Source organism: Nelumbo lutea, chromosome 6, assembly GCF_056320005.1.
Source record: "Nelumbo lutea isolate HS-2025 chromosome 6, American lotus-T2T, whole genome shotgun sequence".
NCBI classification, from domain to species: domain Eukaryota; kingdom Viridiplantae; phylum Streptophyta; class Magnoliopsida; order Proteales; family Nelumbonaceae; genus Nelumbo; species Nelumbo lutea.
This window is the reverse complement of record NC_142689.1, coordinates 47,655,184-47,677,037: the sequence shown is the minus strand read 5'-3', so window position 1 is coordinate 47,677,037 and position 21,854 is coordinate 47,655,184.

Below are 21,854 nucleotides of genomic sequence, written 5' to 3'. Positions count from 1 at the left end.
TTGATTTCAATCGTTGGAATTTTGTTTTGAAAAAATAAGATATATATATATATATATATATATATATATATATATATATATGTATGTATATGTATATGTACGATTTCAAAAGATTTGCAAAAGGTTTTAATTCCCGGGATCCATGTGAGTAGAGAGTGCGGCACTATTCCTTGCAGCCGAGAGAGAGGTCTTCTCTTGTCGGGCAGTGCTTGATCATTAAGGGCTGAGAGGTTAAGTGTAAGACCATTTAGGATAATACCTGATGGGCTAATCTTGCACCTGCCCACAGTCCCTGGGTTTCTATAAGATGGCTTGGCCCAAGGACCACTTAATGTAAGTGTTGGGCCCATAGGGTCCATGTGATGGGCTCAAGGGGGTCACTGAGTCTTTTAGTGAATTCGGCTGGGCCTTGTAATAAAGGCTGGGCCGAACCCATGTGGCTGGTGTGTAGATCAATGCTTGGGTCCCACACCATACAAAGAAGCCCAACTGGGCAACAGGTTGGAAACTAGTTAAACACTGAACACTTAATGGGCCAAAAGCACATTTCGAACTGAGCTGATATGATCACCAGTTCATAGGGTGAATCTGAGAATAGTGTTAGTAAAATGATTGGGTCTTTGACCTTATCCACTCTAAGAGACCAAATTCAAATTAGATTTGAATATGGTAACCTCCTGATAAGATTAGGAGTTAACTAACTTAATCTGCAGATAGGATTAAGATTAACCTCTATCCAAATATTGATTTGGATTGGGATAACTCCCAAAATATTGGGAGGTTTCTTAATCAAGAAGAAAGAGGAGAAAACCCTAGCAGAAATATCAGATTTCGAACTAGGGGTTTGAGTAAGCAAGAAATACATCCTGCAATCTGAGATTTGATCTCTCACAGACTCCAGAGAAAAGAGACAATTCTGCCCTCTTCGTCCCTAGACTTCTCCTCCTTCAGCCGCTGCCACTACTTGTTGGAAGATTGGATCTTTGCAGCAACAAGAAGTCAAGAAAGCAGTTCTTGACAATAATCTTGCAAGAAAGACACTAGGATTCGGTGTTCAAGATTTCCAGAGGGTTCTTGTGAAGAATCCAGTGTGTAGGACGCACCCTACTGGTTCCGTTCCATCCACAGCTATGTCATCTTCAGCAGGAGCGGATCTTGGTTACTTCTTTGGGCGTGAACACCAACTTTGGGAGATATTATTTCTCCGGATCAGGTATAATCCTTCCTGTTTCCTTTTGGTTCAGAACTGGTTTGTTTATGGTTCAAGTAGGATCCTTGAATAATGTATTCTAAATTTAGGGAATATGATTCCCAGTTGGAAGAAGGTAGGAAATTTTTTTTGAAATTCGCCCCCCATTCCGCACCTTTCTTGGCATCCATTAGCTGGATCCTACCATTCTTTCAGTGGTATCAGAGCCACAGGTTCGAATCTTGAACCAAAAGAAAATCAGATCTGACTCTGCACAGATGAACAGAAAATGTTCCGCCAAAAGAAAATCAGATCTAATAGTAATCGTATTACTAAAGAAGACAGAATAACCATCTGCACACAGTTTTGAAACAGAAATCAAATTTCTACTTAAATTTTGTACATAAAGACAATCTTTCAGTACAAATTTTCCTTCTCTAAAAATTAACTCCATGGTTCCTATTGCCGCGGCTGCAACAGTTGCAGTAGTCCCCAAGTAGAGTGTAACTTCTCCTTCACTTAGCCTTCTGCTTATCTTGAACCCCTGCAGTGAGTTACAGGCATGAGTTGAAGTCCCGGAGTCAATACACCAGGACGCAGAAGCTACCAATAAATTGGTTTCTATAACACAAGGTTCGAAATTACCTTTCTTGGATTCCAGGTAGGCAGGACAGTTTCTTTTCCAGTGGCCGGTCTTCTTGCAAAAGTGACAAGCATCTGATGCTTTGTCTTTCTTCTGCTTCTTGGGTTTGGCAGCCTTCTTCTGGGCTTTCTTTTTGCCTTCCTTTTCTTGCCCGATTTGCCAGTTTCAGCAAGCATGGCAATGGGCTCATCCTTTTTAATCAATTCTTCAGCTCTTTGCAACATATTGTTGAGCTCTTGCAAGCTGATGTTCAGCTTGTTCTTGTTGTAGTTCATGATGAATGGATTAAAGGATGGAGGTAGAGAGTTGAGAATAGCATCGATCTGTGTTACCAGAACCAACCCTGATCCAAGAGCCTCCAGTTCATTGATATAACCCATCATCTGGAGACAATGGTCGTGAAATTCTCCCCTTAAGTGATCCATCTCAGAATTCTCAGAATTCTCCCCTTAAGTGACTAATCAAATTAGACCAGTTCGAAATGGGCTTAAGGCCCATTTAAGGTTATGTATTCATTTAGCCTTCCAAATTGCTTTCCAGTTGGGCTTCCTTGTATGACGTGGGACCCAAACATTGATCTACACATCAGTCACATGAGTTAAGCCCAGCCTCTATTACAAGGCCTGGCCGAATACACTGTTATGGACAGTGCACCCCCTAAAACCCATCAGATGGGCTCTATGGGCCCAACACTTACCCTAAGTGGTCCTTAGGCCAAGCCACCATCTAACACTCAGGAATTGTGGGAAGATGCAAGATTAGCCCATCAGGTATTATCCTCAATGGTCTTACACTTAACCTCTCAACCCATAATGATCATACACTACCCGACAAAAGAGGACCTCTTCCTCGACTGCAAGGAACAGTGTTGCACTCTCTGCTTATATGGATCCCAGGAATTAAAACCTTTTGCAAATCATTTTGAAACCATAATATATATACTTGTATATCTCATATAAAATATATTTTCAAAACAAATCTCGATGATTGAAATCGGCTGCCGGCAGTCTTGGTTTCCATTAGTGAGAATGCATCCCCGATCATTACCTTTGTCTGACAAAGGGGCTGATCCTGTCACTATGATCACCGACTCAGATGAATTCTTAGACTATCCCAACATACCCAGGTTTTGACCCCCGCTAAGGATCTCACTGATTGATACATCAAAGACAGCCTAATCCAACACCTAGTGCAATATCATAATCAAGTCTAGGGGTCGGGTGTAACTTTCCAGTTTTGCCCATCAATCTCCAAGGTCCAGGGCAATACTGGAAATCTGGTCCAATTCAAATATTCAATTAATCCTACACTGTATGTGCCTAGGGTCTCACCCCAGTACTGAGACAAGCCACCCCAACCGACTTAGTGGCACCACAGTGTTAGCCTTGTCAGGATAGGTCTCTGCAGACCGACCCACTGGCTGTGAACATTCTAAACTAACATGAGTCTCATTAAGTGTCCAGTTTAAAGGTATTACACAGAAACATATGAAGGGAACATGAATCAAATTTGCACTTTTATTCATTTACAATAAACTCATAAAGTACATCATTTTGATTGAAGCTAAGGGCATAAAAAACTGTCTAATAGTTCTTGATTAGGAGAGCCCAGGGGTAGTGGGAGATGTCCCACCAGCTCCAGAAAATAACCAACCTAGGAGATCTACCCTGGTTTCCAGGCCTCCAGTTTGTTTCGGCTATGACCAAGAAAGTTACTTGGTGGAAGCCATGACTAGTGAGGAGGATCCCCTGACTTATAAAGAAGCTATGTTGGACATAGATTCCTTGAAGTGGGTAGATGCCATGAGAGCTGAGATGGACTCAATGAAGACCAGTGGAGTCTGGACTCTAGTGGATCTGCCCCTGGGGTAAAGGCAATTGGTTGCAAATGGATCTTTGAGAGGAAAAAAGGCACTGATGGTAAAGTTGAAACCTACAAGGCTCGTCTTGTGGTGAAAGGATATACTCAGAAAGTGGGAATCGATTATGAAGAAACCTTCCCGCCCGTGGCCATGCTTAAATCCATTAGGATCCTACTTGCTGTAGTAGCATACCATGCCTATGAGATTTGGCAAATGGATGTCAAAACTGCATTCCTGAATGGAGATTTTACTGAAGATGTCTATATGCAGCAACTATAAGGTTTCATAGCTGCAAGTCAGGAACACACGGTATGTAAACTCAACCGATCCATATTTGGACTTAAGCAAGCTTCTAAAAGTTGGAACATCCGATTTGACTCTACCGTCAAATAGTTTGACTTTGAGCAAAATCCGGATGAATCCTATGTCTACAAGAAAACCAGTGGTGATAAGGTTACATTCTTGGTAGATGACATTCTACTCATTGGGAATGATGTAGGAATGTTGACTACGGTGAAAGTGTGGCTTTCACAGCAATCCGCCATGAAAGATTTTGGAGAAGCCTCCTACATACTGGGTCTTCGACTCTATAGAGATAGATTGAAGAGAATAATAGGATTATCCCAATCTACTTACATTGACAAAATAGTCAAGAGATACAACATGGAGAATCCAAGAAAAGAAATGTTCCTTTCAGACATGGAGTCACTTTCTCCAATGGTATGTCTCCCAAGATTCCCGAAGAGATTGAGGACATGAAAGAGGTTCCCTATGCCTCAGCGTAGGGAGCATCATGTATGCCATGCTATGCACTTGTCCTGACATTCCTTAGGCAGTGAGTGTAGTAAGCAAATACCAATCTAACCCAGGGCAGGAGCATTGGACCGTTGTGAAAAATATACTAAAATACCTTCAAATGACAAAAGTGTTTTGTCTGGTATTCGATGGTAGTTCACTACAGATCTAGGGGTATACTGATGCCAATTTCCAGTCAGATCCAGATGATAAAAAGTCTACATCTAGTTATATCTTCACGATAGGATCGTGTGTTGTTTGCTGGAAAAACAACAAACAGGGGTCCAACACAGATTCCACAACCGAAGCAGAATACATTGCCGCAAGTGAAGCTGCCAAAGAAGCCGTTTAGATGAAGAAGTTCATTCAAGAATTAGGAATAGTTCCATCCAGCATGCCACCCATTCCATTGTTGTGTGACAACATTGAAACGATTGCTCAGGCTAAGGAACCATGAGCCCATTTGAATTCGAAGCACATCGAGAGAAAGTACCATGTACTACGGGAGATAGTTGGAAGAGGGGACATTCTGATTCAGAAGGTAGCATTAGCGGAAAATGTAGCAGATCCATTTACTAAGCCACTGACACAGAAAGTGTTTGAGAAACACATGGAAAGTATGGGACTACGGCTTCTACCTAATTGGACCTAAGTGCAAGTGGGAGCTGTTAGATAGTTATGCCCCTTAGCTCCAATCAGATTGATGTACCTTTTTGATATTTAATGTAAATGAATAAAGTACATAATTGATTCATGTCATTGTGGTGTGTTTTTGTGTAATACCCTTAAACTGGATGCTTAATGAGACTCGTGTTAGTTTAGAATCTTCACAGCCGTTGGATAGATTTGGGGAGATTTATGATGAGACCAAAATGAACCCTAATTTTATCCTCTAATATTCACTCTTTTATATTTATTTATCACTTAAATTAACTCATTACTCTTGTATTTCGATTTAGGGCAATAAAGAAGGCAATTGGAAGAAAACAGGACAAATCGGGTGATTTTGCACAGTTTCGGCGACAGTCAGTAATCTGGGCCTAACTCTCAATTCCGGACACCGAATTGGACAATTCAAGAAGCATTAGAAAGAAGAAAGGAAGGCCCACAAATTTTATGTTTTGGGTTTTGACAGATTCGGCCCACATCGAGTACGAAAACGAGCCCAAAGTCGGAGCAAGTTCGCAGCCAAGCCCAACTCGCAGAAGTAGCTGAAGCAGCCCAACTCGAATTCAAGAGTTAAGAGTCCGAATTTCGAATGTAATCTCCAAGGAGAGAGTTTTATCAGATCTAAATTCTTGAATGTAATCCTAGAGAGATAAAAAGATTGAGATTAGAGCATTATATAAGAGATAGGATAGGATTAGTTCAAGATAAGATCAAAACTCCCTAAGGATAAGATGATCTCCTAGAAGGAGTTGGAAAACAGCCATCTCCTTTGGCTATATAAAGAGGGGGGCGAACCAGCTCTAGCAATCACTCATTCCAAGATCCAAGAGATTATCAAGAATACCAAGAAGCAAGAAGGCAGTTCGGCTATGGAGAAGAAGAGCATGGAGATTGCGCAGATCATGAGCAGCTAAGCTTCTTTTTCTGGTTCAAGGGGGGAGGTTCAATTGTGTCATTGTGAGGTTCTGTAGTTATTTTATTTTCTTTCTTTTTAATTCAAGTATTCATTGGTTCTTGTGCACATTTTTTATTGGATATTAATGTTAATTAGTCTGACAAACTGAATTAATGTTGATTTTCCTACTGCTATCCATGATTTCGGTGATCCGTAATTGTCACGAATAATGGTACAAGTAGCAATTAGGTTGATATCTTTTTGGGTCAATTGTTCGTGACAGCCTTTGACCAATGTTTTAACATGGTTCAACCTAAAAGAATTGATGGAACAAAATTCAGTAATTGCAGCTATCTCAATTATTGTTATTTTGGTTTAACTGTTTTCACAAATCTTAATGCTATCATTGTTTAACATGGAACGCTATCGTACCCAGTTGAGTGGTGATAAGTGTTGATCGAATGCTGGGTTTGGTCAACTGAATTAGGAAAACACAATGTTTATTATGGCTATCCTAATAAATCTAAGGTTAAATGCTTGAATTGCAAGAATGCTAAATTGTACCTAGGATCGATGGCCAATCGATTCAACCCGAACCCTTGAACTAGAATTCGGTAAGACTGATTTTCTATTGTTTGTTTAGTTTGTTATTCTTTTAATTTTAGCTATTTAATTTTCCCACACAATTACTTTACCCATTCGGCTAAGAGATTATTGATTTGCTCCCTGTGGGATTCGACCTAGAACCACTTTTACTGCAAACATTTTATTGTGGGACTAGTACTAATTTTGAGGGCTTCGACAAACCCGTCAAAATTTTGGCGCCGTTGCCGGGGAGCAACTTTAATTTCTTAGCTATTACCTTCCTCTTGTTAACCTCTTTTGTTTTATGACTCGTGCTTCTCAACGAGGTGAACTCGAGTACAATCCCGAAATTGAGAGGACCACCCGTCGTTTAAGAAAGGAGGCGAAGCAAAGGAAGGATCATTCACCAAAGAAGGTGAATTCAGATTGTGATCTTCCCATATTGAAGAAGTAGAAAGAATGGCTGACAGAGAGAGGACATTAAGGGAGTTGGCTGCACCAATTATGAACCAACAACCTTTATGCATCACGTACCCCACTCTTGAGGTAGCCTTTGAACTCAAATCTGATTTGATTCAATTATTACCTCTGTTTCATGGTTTCTCAGGTGAGGACCCTCACAAACATCTAAAGGAATTTCATGTCGTCTGTTCATGCATGAAACCCCACGGTATGACCGAGGACCAGGTAAAACTCATAGCCTTTCCATTTACTTTAAGAGATAAAGCAAAGGATTGGTTTTATATTCTCCCTCCCGGTTCTGTATGCACATGGGATGAAATGAATAGGATATTTTTAGATAAATATTTTCTTGCATCCCGGGCTGCGAATATAAGAAAAGAAATATGTGGAGTTCGGCAGTTTGGTGGTGAGACATTATATGAATATTGGGAAAGGTTTAAGCAACTTGTTGCTAGTTGTCCCCACCACCAAATTCCTGAACAATTGTTATTCCAATACTTCTATGAAGGGCTACAGCCCATGGATAGAAGTATGGTCGATGCAGCCAGTGGAGGAGCCTTGGTGAACAAGACACCCGAAGCGGCCAGGGAGTTAATATCCAACATGGCCAAAAATTCACAACAGTTCGGTGCTAGGACAGACGGTACCATTAGACGAGTTAATGAGGTAAGCCATGTAAATTTAGAAAATCAAATTTCTGACCTAACTGCTTTGGTAAGACAACTCGCTGTAGGACAAGTACAAACTGCCAAGGTGTGTGGTATCTGTTCGATTCCTGGCCATCCTATGGACATGTGTCCATCCTTGCAAGATGGTTTGATGCAGCAAGTCAATGCCGTAGGAGGATTCCCGGGCCAGCCCCAACGAAAGTATGATCCCTACTCCAATTATTACAATCCGGGGTGGAGAGATCACCCAAACCTAAGCTACGGGAACCAAGGAGGACAGCAGCAATACCAGCCCCATTTTTTCAGTCGACAGCCCCAGTTTTCAACACCCATCACAGCGCAAAGCCAACCCTCGAATTCGAAAAACCCGTTAATTTATCCTGCCAAGGCTAACACTGATGTGCCACCAAGTTGGTTGGGGTGGCTTGTCTCAGCTGCTAGGGTGAGACTTGAGGTACATGCAGTGTGGGTTTTCTTGAAACCCTGAACCAGACCAAAATTCTAGTATTGCCTTGGACCTTGGAGATAGATGGGCAAAATTGGAATGTTACACTTAACCCCTAGACTCGATTATGAATCAACAATAGGGGTCAGATTGGGTTGGCTTTGATATGCCAATCAGTGAGATCCTTTAAGGGGCTCAAAACCTAGGTATGTTGGGATAGTCCGAGAATTCATCTGAGTGGGTGATTATAGTGATAGGATCAGCCCCTTTGTCGGACAAAGTGAATGATCGAGGATGCACTCTCTCTGATGGAAACCTAAATTGCCGGCAGTTGATTTCAACCGTTGAAATTTGTTTTGCAAAATATGTTTATATAAAGATATAGATATATATTATGGTTTCAAAATATTTGCAAAATGTTTTAATTCCCGAGATCCATGTAAGTAGAGAGTGCGGCACTGCACCTTGCACCTGAGGGAGAGGTTATCTCTTGTCGGGTAGTGTTTGATCATTATGGACTGAGAGGTTAAGTGTAAGACCATTGAGGGTAATACCTAATGGGCTAATCTTGCATCTACCCACAGTCCTTGGGTTTTCATAAGGTGGCTGGACTCTAGGACCATTTAGTGTAAATGCTGGGCCTGTTAAGAGCCCATGGTGATGGACTCAGGGGTTCACAGTCTCCTATAGTGAATTTGGCTAGGCCTTGTGACAAAGACTAGGCTGAACCCATGTAGCTGATGTGTAGATCAATGTTTGGGTCCCACGCCATACAAGGATAGCCAACTGGGCAGTAAACTAAGAGGTTAAGTGAGCGCATAGACTTAATGGGCCTAAAGCCCATTCGAACTGGCTTAATAAGATTAATTAAATAAGGGGTGGTTTTGGGATTTGGATCAGCTGGTAGGATAAGGGGTTATCCCTATCCACTCAAAGAGTCCATATCCAAATAAAGATTTGGATCAGGAAACTCCTAATTTGATTAGGAAGGCTAATCTTTATTTGTAGGTAAGATAAGGGATTATCCTTATCTCTTAAAGAGAGTCCAAATCCAAATATAAGATTTGGATTAGGAAACTCCTAATGGGATTAGGAGAACCTCTCTTTAAGGCTATCAATAAAAGAGCAGGGCGGACCTCAAAACACACTCACAGTCTATTGAATCAAGAGAGAAGACAATGCACAGTTTTATTGCTCTTGTCTTCTGCTCTTTTTCTTCTTGTTCTTGCTGCCCCTACCTAGTTTGATCTCCACCTGTGGGAGTGATAAAAAATCGTTCTTGATATTGCTTCTTGGTAGAAGAGGCAATCTGAAGCTATGCTCACCAGCCCTTTTCTACATTCTTGCTGAAGAGTCGTCCTACTGATTCTGCTTCACCTCACACTGTGTCATCTTCACTGGGAGCAGATTTTGGTTTTTCTCTTAGGTGTGAATACCTTCGTTGGGAGTTACTGTTACTCCGTATCAGGTATACCCTTCTCCTCCCTTTTGGTTTCATATCTGGTCCGGTTTGTTTCAAGATTGATCATTGAAAATGTAGTTTTCTAAAATAGGGAATGTGATTCCTAGATGGGAGAGAGAAATTTTTGAAATTTTGCCCAACCTTCCTGCAAAGTTCATCCATCCATATGATAGATCCCTCATCCTTTAGAGGGGACCCACGAGTTTACAGAGCCAGAGCTAGATCGGTGACAATATAGGGTGGGGAGTGTTAGGATGGACGAAATGTGGATGAGATAATGGGAAGATGATGATTTGGCGGTAGAATCGCCGTTGCAACCTACCAGTAGTGATCGAAGGGGTTCGCTATCGTTGCTCTATTCGTTGTCTCTAGTTTGGTAGTGACATATCAGCAGAAATGATGAAGAAAAAGAAGAAATATATAGAGAGAGATTAGAGAGGGGATGGGTCATATCTACCACCACTACAAGTTGCAACAGTGATGATGAAACGGTGGGAGAGAGAAAAATAGGGGGAAGAGGGGAAGAAGAAGAAGAAAGGGAGAAAGAACGGTTAGAGGTTGGGGGAAGATCGTCGCTTGCCGCTGCTAAGTGTCGAGGAGGGATGAAGGTGAACAGTGCCCAAAAGTGAATTAGGGCAAATGAAGAACTTTAGGTTTAACAATTTAGGGTAAGTTTCTTAAACTATCCTTTTGGTTTAGTTAATTGACTAAGTGTACCCTTACTTTTAGAAAATTGACTAACACTACCCCTACTATTTCTAACAATTGACTAATTCTTCCCTTACTGTTAAGTTCTATCATAAATCATTCAAATGTACATCACATGGTTGTTATAACTTCCAAAAATACCCAATTTACCCTTGTTATAACTTCCAACCCTTTCTGAACTCCCTTTGCCACACCTCTCCACTAGACTGAGTTTCTCCCCCATTTCTATTCATCTACTCAAGTTCATCTGTCGAAAACATCAACTCCATCATCCCCTATTTTATGGAATACTAGAAATTTCCAATCCCTTGATGTGGACTCCACATTGATCCGGTACTCCCATGCCATAGGTGCATCCCTTTCACCCTTTGTCGACATTTTTCCATCTCAGATCATCAGTTCCACCAAGTTTCACCTGTTGCTTCTCCATGCTCCAACATATCACCTCGTGGCTCTTCTCCATCCCCTCTGTCGTTGATAGAAAACTTGGAGACCCCGCCATCGAGGTCGCCGCCAGTCTTCGCCATGCCAGTTAAAGTTGAAGAGGACGTGCTAGTGATGGATAGGATTTTGGCCGGTTCAGTGTCGGGTGTCGGGTGTACATACGATGTTGGTGCCAGATTCCAGCTCCTCAATCTAAACCTTTCTTTTTATTTCCTAAATCTTACTTTTGAGCCATCCTTTTATCCTTTAACGAATCAGGCAGTCGTAGAATCTGCAAGGGATGATGAGCTACTAATGCTTCTTATAAAACAACAAAATTCGAGTTCCTTGGCATTATATGCAAGAGTCTTTCTCAAGTGGTTGTAGCCTAACTATCCTTCATATAATTCATATGGCAGGTTCTTTTGTTTTTCTTATTTTTGTTCAACCCATCTACCACATTGCAACCTGCCAATGCTACCTGCATAACTCACCACCATGAAACCAGAACTAAGAAACATAGAGTGAATGGAATTGTACAAAGTGCAGCGGACAACAACTATCACTAGTGTTGTCTACGGTGTCTGAATTGAATAACTCACTGCCCTTTCAAGGATGCAGTTCAACCTCTCCGTGGTGGACTTATAGGCCATACCAATCTCCAATATCTACTGTGTTAAAAGATTGACTGAGAGAGGATACTTAAACAGGGGAGGTGAGATTGATGGGGGAAGAAGAAGAAAAGAAGAGTGAGAAGAAGAAAGAGAGGAAGCGGGAAAAGAGAAGAAATTGAAAGGGGGTGTTGCCACTTTGTGTCCTCTGTATCGAGTGGAAATTGCGACGACCACCAATGACAGAGAAGGTAAAAATTCCAATTCTTCCCCATCAGATCACGGTACCCGATTGGAGAATCCATTCAAGGCTGTGCGTCGTAACCGTGGAATCTAACCTAGAAGGAGTGGTGATATCTTTCAAGTAACTGATGGCGTGACTTTGCATGCATTGGAGGTTAGCAATGGGAGGCTTGAGGCCTTGAGTGGAGATCAAGTTAATCTCTAGGATGAGTTTCTGACACAATCAATCCTGGTGGGGTTTTGCAGTTAACATGGTCGACACGGGTGCGGAGCTTGGTGGTGGAGTCGACCCAGGCGATGGCATAAGTCTGCATGAGTTGGAGGTGGCCAGTGGAGGGCTTGAGGTGAGTTTCTGATTCCATGGTGTGTTGTTCTTCTTATATGTCTCTCTGGTTTCAGCAGGAAAGAGTGGAATATCACAAGCCATTAGAAATTTGGTATATAGACATAATCCAAATTGAAAGGTTTTAGCGCAGGTATGCCCTGTTATATAAGATTCCAATCCAATAGCTCTTATGTGACGAAAATCCGAGACCTTCATCGATGGTGAAAATCCCTCCGGCCTTAGTTGTTTAGTGAGCAATGTAGAGGCAAAATTTTGAAAAAGAATAAAGGGTAAAATAGTCTTTTTGGTCTCTTTTTATTACCGATGTTAAGGGGCGCTAACGGTAAGGGAAGTATTAGTCAATTATCATAAACAATAAAGGTATTGTTAGTCAATTTTCAATAAATAAGGGTACACTTAGTCAATTAGCTAAACCATATGGGTAGTTTAAGAAATTTACCCTTTAATTTACATGGAAAGTAGGGGCATTTTGGTAATTTCCAAGAAAAATAGGGGTATTTTGGAAATTTTGAAAATTATGTCAAACCTGGGGTCTTGGTTCAATGGATAAGATTTTGGGTGAAAATGGTGGGTTAAGTTGGGTCTGAGTGCAGAGAAGGGTTTTGTGTGTATGGGCTAATGAGATTGGCTGAAACAGAATCTTTCTAGGTAGATGGGAAAAAATGGGAGTATTTTTTATTGAAATTATACAGGGTGGGGTTCTTGGACATTCTGAGTTGATCGGTAGGGTTGGATTGTCCCAATTGGGCCCGAATTGGGCAAATATGGAAATGACTCAATTTGGTTAATCTAGAGTCTCGAAACAGAATCTATGTGTGATCGAGGGGCAAACAAAGGTGTTTGAGCTGAAATTTTATAGGTGGGTATTTGGAGGTGTCTGAGATCTGATGGTGATGTCTGATTAGTCTTCGAAGGTAAAGATCATAGGAATTTGGGTCCATGAGATGTTCTAGAACAAAATCTTGGTTTAATGAAAGGGCAAATAGGGGAATCTAAGGTTGAAACTTTATGGAAGGGTATTTTGATATATCCATAATGGTGTGGTCAGGTTGGTTTAGATGTGTTAAGATGAAGGGGATCTGGGTTCCAAGTGTTTAGGTTAACGAGAGGCGTCAGAATGAAATCTTGGTTTGATGGACAGGTGAACGGAGGAATCTTGTGTTCAATTTCATGGGTAGGGGTTTTGAAAGGTCTTGTATCTGATGGTTGTGTCTGATCTAATGCTTAAGGTGTAAGTAGGGGTCAATTGGGGCCATCGGATAGGTATTGAGTAGGTTTAACGGTGGTTTGAGGGCTCTTGGGGTGAAATTCAGGTTTTCTAGGTGTTTGGAAAGGATCGAAAGGATCTGATCGAGTGTTTGCTCTTTATACAAATTCCGCACAAAGATGCAACTCTTCGACGTGTTCCGAAACCCTATGCCTAACCTGTTCCACAACTTGACGATGCTCTAACTGTTAGTGAAGTCAGACTAGGAGAACCAATCTTCGCAGTTGTTGGATCGTCGCCAGTGCCTCAGTTTAAAACCTTCCCCTTGGTCTTTGTTGTAGTTACTAGAACCCATCACTCAAAAATCTTTATCAATGGGTCTCTGATTCTCAAATAGCAAAAAGGACTGGTCTTCATCATTGTCATCATCATCGGATGAAGATGAAGTCAATACTGGCATTGGGCCATTACCACCAGCATTGTGCCAATAAACTAGGCTACGAATCTTGTTTGTAACAGGGTCTTTGGATTACACGTAAGGGGTGCTCAGTGCTCTTAAACCGGTTCCCCCTCTTCCATCGTTGAAATCTCATTTCTTTGCCCTTTCCCTATCATTCTCTTCTCCGGCATCATAAGGGAAAACACCAACAGCAACGGCAAGTGGTGGTAGTGGTGCTCAATCCCAACCTTCGCAAAACTCTGATTGATTGTTGTCGGGGAAATGAAATAGGAGCTCTAACCATTTCTTCTTATGGTAGCTTGTAAATCATATACAGTGGAGAGCTTCAATTTTAATGGAAACTATGCTCCAAGTCTTGTGATAGAGCTTCAATTACCCCACCGACACGTTCTGCTTGGGATGAACCTAGGTTTCAACTCTAACACCGACCATAACTGGTCTCTTGGCAATGGGTGGGGATTTCACATCTCCCTCTCTCTCTCTCTCTCTCCTTCTTCATGTGTTAGATAGTTTTTATATGACCTTAGCTTCAATCAGAATGATGTACATTATGAGTTTATTGTAAATGAATAAAGTACATATTTGATTCATGTTCCTTTGTTGTGTTTCTATGAAATACCCTTAAACTGGACACTTAATGAGACTAGTGTTAGTTCAGAATGTTCACAGCCAGTGGGTCGGTCTGGGGAGACCTATCCTGATAAGGTTGACACTGATGTGCCACCAAGTCGGTTGGGGTGGCCTGTATCAGCCGCCAGGGTGAGACCCTAGGCACATGCAGTGTAGGATTAATTGAATCTTTGAACCGGACAAGATTTCCAGTATTGCCCTGGACCTTGGAGATTAATGGGCAAAACTGATAAGTTACACCGGATCCCTAGACTTGATTATGATACTGCACTAGGTGTGGGATTGGGCTGTCTTTGATGTACCAATCAGTGAGATCCTTAACGGGAGTCAAAACCTGCATATGTTGGGACAGTTTGAGAATTCATCTGAATGGGTGATCATAGTGACAGGATCAGCCCCGTTGTCAGACAAAGGTAATGATCGGGGATGCACTCTCACTGATGGAAACGAAGACTACTAGCAGCCGATTTCAATCATTGAGATTTGTTTTGCAAAATATATTTTATATGAGATATAAAAGTATATATATATTATGGTTTTCGAAATGTTTGCAAAAGGTTTTAATTCCCAGAATCCATATAAGCAGAGAATGCAACACTATTCCTTGCAGCCGAGGGAGAGGTCCTCTCTTGTCGGGCAGTGTTTGATCATTATGGGCTGAGAGGTTAAGTGTAAGACCACTGAGGGTAATACCTGATGGGCTAATTTTGCATCTACCCACAATCCCTGGGTGTTACTAGGTGGCTTGGCCCAGGGGCCACTTAGGGTTAGTGTTGGGCTCATAGAGCCTATATGATGGGTTTCAGGGGGGTGTACTGTCCATAACAGTGTATTCGGCCAGGCCTTGTAACAAAGGCTAGAATGAACCCATGTGGCTGATGTGTAGATCAACGTTTGGGTCCCACGCCATACAAGGAAGCCCTACAGGGCAGCAGTTATGAAGGCTAAGTGAGCACATAACCTTAATGGGCCTAAAGCCCATTTTGAACTGGGCTAATATAATTAGTTGAATATGGGGCAAATTCTGGAATGGATTAGCAGATAGGATATGGTCTTAACCCTATCGACTCAGAGAGTCCAGATCTGAATCACATTCAGATCTGGAAACCTCCTAATAAGATTAGGAGAAGGTTGATCTAATTTGCAGATAAGATAAGGGTTTATCCTTATCACCTAAAGGGATGTCTGATCCAAATATGATTTGGATCGGCAACTCCTAATAGGATTAGGAGCTGATCTTTTAAGGTTACAAAAGAAGGAGGGGTGGCAGCCTTTAGAAGACACATATTCACATCCTCTTTAGAGCTAAAAACATAGAAGGAGGAATTAAGCAACCCTGCGATGTTCTTTCTTGCCGCCTACCCTGCTAGTTCGATCTCCAGTTTAGTGGGAGAAATCAAGATTTGATCTTGACACCAGTTCCTTGTGAAGGGACTGATAGGAAGTTGTGCTCACATGCCATCCTACTACTTCTTGCAAAGGATTAGGTTCTTGGAGAGAACACTACTGATTCTGCTTCATCCTACACTGCGCCATCTTCAGTGGGAGCATTCTTTGGATCCTTCCTTGAGCGTGAACACCTCCATTGAGAGATAATATTTCTCTGTATCAGGTATAATCTTCTCCTACTGCTTTTTTTCAGATCTGGTCCGTTTATGGTTCAAGATTGAGCCTTGAAAAAATGATTTTCTAAAATAGGGAATGAGATTTCCAGTTGAAGGGACAGAAATTTTTTTTGAAATCCGCCCCCCTTATTCTGCAAGTTTTGGGCGTCCATACGATGGATCTCTCATTCCTTCAATGGTATCAGAGCCATGGTTCAAATCTTGAACCAATTTAATTCAGATCTGAACCTGCACAAATGGGCAGAAGGCGTTTTACCCAATTTGCGCAGATAAGGGTTTTTGGGAAATTGTTCCCAAAATTATGGGCGAATAATCTAAAATTAATTTTATATAAATCTGATTATTATTTAGAAAAGTTCTTTATGATTTTCTTGATTTATGGTTTGTTCGTACAAAAGGAGATCGAAATCTTGATTTGCGAAGGGAACCTGTGATTTTACAATTTTTTGATTATTTTATTACTTTTGGTCTGTAAAATAATTTTTTTTTTATTTTTCAGACTGAATGTATAGGTATTCGATCTAATGTAATATTAATAGAAATTAGGATTTCTATTTATTCAATTTTGGATCGAAGATGGTGGCGCAAGGAAGGAGATTTCGCAGATGGGAGAATCGCTATCTGCAATTTGCAGTTTAAGAAACTACAAACTATGATCTAACCTCTGTTTTGCAGGATGGGTTATGCAAACAACCCTGTTTGACCGATTCTTGATTTTTTTATTAATATTTAATTTCAGATTATTTTCTTGAATTAAAGATTTAAGTAAAGATCAAACCCTAGACCCATTCGAACCAAGATTGGTTCAAATTGTTTGGACCAAATCTAGGGTTTGATCAAGGCTGAATGTCAGCCCTAATTTTTTGAAAATGGGCCTGAGGATTGATAACTAATTGAATGCTTAATTCGGCCCAACTTGTAAAGACCTAGTTTTAAATTGTTAAAACTGCTAAAAGCCCACTTCGCAGATAAAGCTATATGGGAGGAGAAAAACTCCCTTGCCTAGTGTTACATCATTGCCTCCTTGGACAATCCAATACAGAGGCAGTTCGATCAGATCGAACTTGCCAAGGACATATTAGACAGTCTCAAGATGATGTATGAAGAGCAGAATCGTTCTACTTGACAAAAGGTCTTGAAACAGTTCATGAACACACAAATGTCCAAAGGGCAACAAGTTCATGACCATTGTCTTCGGATGATGGGCTACATCAATGAGCTTGAAGCTCTTGGATCTGAGCTGGACCTTAAGACCCAGATAGACGCTATCCTTAATTCTTTGCCTCCTTCCTTTAATCCGTTCATCATGAACTATAACATGAACAAGCTGAATGTCAGCTTGCAAGAGCTCAGCAATATGTTAAAACGAGCAGAAGAATTGATTAAAAAAGGATGAGCCTGTAGCTATGCTTGTTGAAGCTAGCAAAATAGGCAAGAGAAAGAGGAAGGAAAAGAAGCCTCAGAAGAATGTCACTAAGGGTAAGAAGTAGAAGAAAGGCAAAGCATCGGATGTCTGTCACTTCTGCAAGAAAATCGGCCACTAGAAAAGGAACTATCCTACCTACCTGGAATCCAAGAAAGGTAATTTCAAATCTTGTGTTATAGAAACCAATTTATTGGTAGTTTTTGCATCCTAGTGTATTGACTCCGAGGCTTCAACTCATGCATGTAACTCACTGCAGGGGTTCAAGGTAAGCAGAAGGCTGAGTGAAGGAGAAGTTACGCTCTACTTGGGGACTTCTACAAGTGTTGCAGCCACGGCCATAGGAACCGTGGAGTTAATTTTTAGAGAATGAACAATTATACTGAAAGATGATCTTTATGTACAAAATTTAAGAAGAAATTTGATTTCTGTCTCAAAACTATGTGCGGATGGTTATTCTGTCATTTTCAATAATACGATTACTATTAAAAGAAACAACAGATTCATTGCATACGGGGAACTAGAGAACGGTCTCTATGTTCTACATCCTTCTCTAGAAACTAACAGAACCGAAACTACGTTGGCTGAAATCCCCAAGAAAAGAGTCTATGATACAGTTAATCCCACGTGCCTGTGGCATTACCGATTTGGCCATATCGGTGTTGACCGAATCACAAGATTGGTAAATGATGGTCCTTTGGATTTTCTAACTATATAAAATCTTCCCACTTGTGAGCCTTGCCTTCAAGGCAAGATGACGAAACGACCATTTAACGGTAAGCCTAAAAGATGTGCAGGCACATTTGACCTTATACATATTGATATATGTAGGTCCCCTGAGTGTTAGGACAAGATATCAACACGTGTATTTCATCACCTTTATAGATGATTTCTCACGATATGGTTTCTTGTACCTAATGAGACACAAGTCCGAATCCTTTGAAAAGTTCAAAGAGTTCAGACAAGAGGTCGAGAAACAGTTAGGGAGAGAAACTAAAGCCCTTCGATCAGATCGAGGTGGGGACTATCTCTTTGATGAATTCAGGGACTACTTAAAGGACAATGGGATAGTATCACAATTGGCTCCTCCTGCTACACCACAAATTAAAGGTGTTTCAGAGAGGAAGAATAGGACCTTATTAGATATGGTCCGGTCACTTCTCATACACTCAGAGCCGCCCACATCCTTTTGTGGTTACGCATTAGAGACTGTGGTTTACGTGCTGAATCGGGTTCCAACCAAATTGGTTTTGAACACTCCATATGAACTTTGGACCGGAAAGAAACCAAGTGTCAGACACTTAAAGATTTGGGGTTGTCTAGCACATGTTAAAAGAACGAGTGCAGACAAGTTGGAATCCAAGACCAGTCGTTGCCTATTCATAGGCTACCCAAAAGGCTCTATGGTTTACCTATTCTATGACCCAAGTGAGCAGAAGGTGTTCTGCAGCCAAAATGGACAATTCTTGGAAACCGATTACATCCTGGACACTCATTGTCAGGAAGTAGTTCTTGATGAAGAGAGATCAGAAGTAGTGGGAGATGTGCCACAAGTTCCAAGTAGTGACCAACCTAGAAGATCAACTCGGGTATCCAAGCCACCAGTCTGTTATGGTTATGACCAGGATATTTACTTGGTGAAAACCTTGACTAGTGAGGAGGATCCCGTGACTTATGCGAAAGCTATGTTGGACATAGGTTCCTAGAAGTGGGTGGAGACCATGAGAGATGAGATGGACTCAATGGAGACCAATGGAGTCTGGAGTCTAATATATCCGCCCTCTGGGGTAAAAGCAATTGGTTGCAAATGGATTTACAAGAGGAAGAAGGGTCTCGATGGTAAGGTTGAGACTTTCAAGGCTCGTCTGGTGGTGAAAGGGTATACTCAGAAAGAGGGCATCGATTATGAGGAAACCTTTTCGCCTATGGCCATGCTTAAATCCATTAAGATCCTGCTAGCTATAGCAGCATACCATGATTATGAGATTTGGCAAATGGATGTCAAAACTGCATTCCTGCATGAAGAACTTACTGAAGATATCTATATGCAGCAGCCGCAAGGCTTCATTGTTGTTGGTCAGGAACACATGGTATATAAACTCAATAGATCCATTTATGGACTTAAGAAAGCTTCTAAGAGTTGGAACATCCGTTTTGACTCTACTGTCAAATCGTTTGACTTCAAGCAGAATCTGGATGAGCCCTGTATTTACAGGAAATCCTGTGGAGATAAGGTTACCTTCTTGGTTCTATATGTAGATGACATTCTACTCATTATGAATGATGTAGGAATGTTAACTATGGTGAAAGTATGGCTTTCACAATAATTCTCCATGAAAGATCTTGGAGAAGCCTCCTTTATACTGGGTCTTCGACACTATAGAGATAGATCAAAGCGGATAATTGGATTATCCCAGGCTACTTACATTGATGAAATTGTCAAAAGGTATAGCATGGAGAACTCCAACAAAGGAAACATTCCTTTCAGACATGGAGTCACTCTCTCCAAGAAGATGTCTCCTAAGACTTCTGAGGAGATTGAGGGCATGAGAGACGTTCCCTATGCCTCAACCGTAGGGAGCATCATATATGCCATGCTGTACACTCACCCGGACATAGCTCAGGCAGTGAGTGTGGCAAGCAGATTCCAGGCCAACCCAGGCCAGGAGCATTGGACTGCTGTGAAGAACATACTTAAATACCTTCGAAGGACAAAAGAGTTTTGTCTGGTATTCGACGGTGGTTCACTACAAGTTCTATGGTATACCGATACCGATACCGATTCATCTAAGTGAGTGATCATAGTGACAGGATCAGACCCTTTGTCGGACAATGGTAATGATTGGGAATGTATTCTCTCTGATGGAAACCAAACTGCTGGCGATTGATTTCAATCATTGGAATTTTGTTTTGCAAAATTAATATATATATATATATGTATATGTACGATTTCAAAAGATTTGCAAAAGGCTTTAGTTCCCGGGATCCATGTGAGTAGAGAGTGTGGCACTGTTCCTTGCAGCCAAGGGAGAGGTCTTCTCTTGTCCGGCAGTGCTTGATCATTAAGGGCTGAGAGGTTATGTGTAAGACCAATTAGGATAATACCTGATGGGCTAATCTTGCACCTGCCCACAGTCCCTGGGTTTTAATAAGATGGCTTGGTCCAGGGACCACTTAATGTAAGTGTTGGGCCCATAGAATCCATGTGATGGGCTCAAGGGGGTCACTGAGTTTTTCAGTGAATTCGACTGGGCCTTGTAATAAAGGTTGGGCCGAACCCATGTGGCTGGTGTGTAGGTCAATGCTTGGGTCCGACAACATACAAAGAAGCCCAACTAGGCAGCAGATTTGAAACTAGTTAAACATTGAACACTTATTGGGCCAAAAGCCCATCTCGAACTGGGCTGATATGATCACCTATTCATGGGCGAATCCGAGATTAATGTTAGTAAAAGGATTGGGCATTTAACCTTATCCACTCTAAGAGACCAAATTCAAATTAGATTTGAATCTGGTAACCTTCTGATAAGATCAGGACTTAGCTAACTTAATCTGCAGATAGGATTAAGATTATCCCCTACCCAAATACTAATTTGGATTGGGATAACTCCCAAATTAGGAGGTTTCTTAATCAAGAAAAAAAGAGGAGAAACCCTAACAGAAATATCAGATTTCAAACTAGGGTTGGTATGCAAGAGATACCTCCTGCGAATTGAAATTTGATCTCACACAGACTCTAGAGAGAAGAGACACAATTCAGCCCTATTCGTACCTGGATTTCTCCTCCAGCAACCGCTATTCCCTGTTGAAAGATTGGATCTTTGCAGCAATAGGAAGTCAAGAAATCAGTTCTTGACAACAGTCTTGCAAGAAAGACCAAAAAGATTCGGTGTTCAAAGTTTCCAAAGGATTCTTGCAAAGGATCCAGTGTGTAAGACGCACCCTGCTAGTTCCGTTCCATCCACAGCTGTGTCACCTTCAACAGGAGCGGATCTTGGTTTCTTCTTTGGGTGTGAACACCAACTTTGGGAGATATTGTTTCTCCGGATCAAATATATTCCTTCCTGTTTCCTTTTGGTTCAAATCTGGTTTGGTTATGGTTCAAGTAGAATCCTTGAATATTGTATTCTAAATTTAGGGAATACGATTCCCAATTGGAAGAAAGGTACGAAAATTTTTGAAATTTGTCCACCCATTTCGCACCCTTCAAGGCGTCCATTAGATGGATCCTACCATTCTTTCAGTTCCTTTGGTGTGTTTCTGTGTAATACCCTTAAACTGGACACTTAATGAGACTCGTGTTAGTTTAGAAGGTTCATAGCCAGTGGGTCGGTTTGGGGAGACATATCCTGATAAGGCTGACACTGATGTGCCACCAAGTCAGTTGGGGTGGCCTGTCTCAGCCGCCAGGGTGGGACCTAGGCACATTTAGTGTAGGATTAATTGAATCTTTGAACTGGACCAGATTTCTATTATTGCCATGGACCTTGGAGATTAATGGGAA